This window comes from Echinops telfairi, unplaced genomic scaffold (genome assembly GCF_000313985.2).
Source record: "Echinops telfairi isolate 266 unplaced genomic scaffold, ASM31398v2 ScPeMD7_7458;HRSCAF=8496, whole genome shotgun sequence".
NCBI lineage: Eukaryota > Metazoa > Chordata > Mammalia > Afrosoricida > Tenrecidae > Echinops > Echinops telfairi.
In genome coordinates, this window is record NW_022111358.1 from 13010142 (window position 1) to 13011875 (window position 1734).

Sequence of the window (1734 nt, forward strand, 5' to 3'; positions counted from 1 at the left end):
TTTACTACCTTAATATTAAACCTATAAACATATGTACATACAGAGAGAGAGAGAGAGAGAGAGAGAAAGAGAATGTCGGTGTGTTTCCACCACTGTTTTCACTAGTGCCTGGTAGACTGCTTCATAAAGCAGGTACTGTATATTTATGATCAGTGTTTCCTAAATTGTATGACACTGTCCCCCGGGGGCTACTGGAATGATCCAGAGGAGCAGTAAAAGCAGATTCCTACACTTTATCCTGGTGCTAGTAAAAAAGTTTTTAATTGCTTAGAGGGGCACTGAATAAATTTTTTTTCCTGAAAAGGGGCATTAGGGCAAATAATTTTGGGAACCTATGGAATGAGTGTAGTTGTGTTCAGTTAATGAACATTTGAGCACACTATATTATCTTAGTGAATCAAATCTCCTATCAATTTGAAAATCTTTCTTTATATAATTGCAGTTGGATATTGTGATTTAACTGCCTTACATCTATTCTACCCTTCCACATTGTATAGTAGGAATGGAATCTTTGGCATTAAGTCCAACATAAGGGGTATTTTTGTTAGGTGCCATTCAATGGATTCTGACCCATAGCAACCCCATGTGACATAGTAGACTTGCCTCTTTATGGAACTATATGACCAAGTCTTTTTCTCATGGAGCCACTGGGTGGGTTGGAACAGCCAACTTTAAATGAAAAGATAGATGTTTAACTGTTTGCATCACCAAGGTTCCTTCAAATACAAGGGACGGCCCCTTATTAATTATGCCAATCTTGCCAATTTGTGGTAGTTCTAATATCTGTCTGCAAGTTATTCGACATCCCCCTGTTCAAAAAATGGGACCAAATTCCCTGTCCCTCTTGAATGGCATCATATTCAAATGACTCTCATCAAATAGAATATAGCAGAAGTGATACTATGTGACTACCAAAGCTAGGTTATAAAAACGACACAGCTTTGACTTGGGGCTCCTTTTCTTGAACTTGCTTATTCTGGATGAAGCCAACCCACCTATCATGAGGATCCTGAAGCAGCCTTGGGGAGAGGCCATGTGGGGAGAAATTAATGTATCCTGCCAATAAGCAGCACTAATTTGTCAGCCATGTGAGTAAGTCACCTAGAAGTGCATTCTCCTGCCTCAGTTGAGCCTTCAGATGACTGGAGCTTCAGCTGATCATTTTTGCTCCATCCACGAGGGAGCCTGAGCCAGAGCGCTGCTCAGCTAACCACAGAAGCTCTGAAATAATAAATGTCTACTTTTTTGGGTCTGTTGTTCTTTAGGCCATTAATTTAGGGTAATTTGTGACATGGCAATAGGTAACTAATACACAATTAGTTTAGAAATCCAGACGTAACCCAGTCACCATCGGCCATTCCTCTGGAGGTATTTGTTCAGAAATGGGCACATTAGTAAATTGTGCCAACTAGACCAAAGAGGCAAGCTTTTTTCTTTCATTTTCTTTTTTGGGCAGTTGCGTGAGCAACCCTCTGTCAGTAGCAATAAACATGAAACATAAGCACGAAAGTTCAGATTATAACTGGCAGCCATCCTACGACTATGAAAGCAGCCAGCTAGGGTGACTCTAGATACTACTGTAGAGAGCAAATCAGATCAGCCAAACAAATTGGGAGCCCAAGGAAACGCTTGAGCTCCTGAGTAAAATAATCCTAAATTTCATCCTAACTTCAACCAGCTAGTTATATGGGCCAATACAGTAATTATTTAGCCATAAAACCTTCTTTTGTTAGC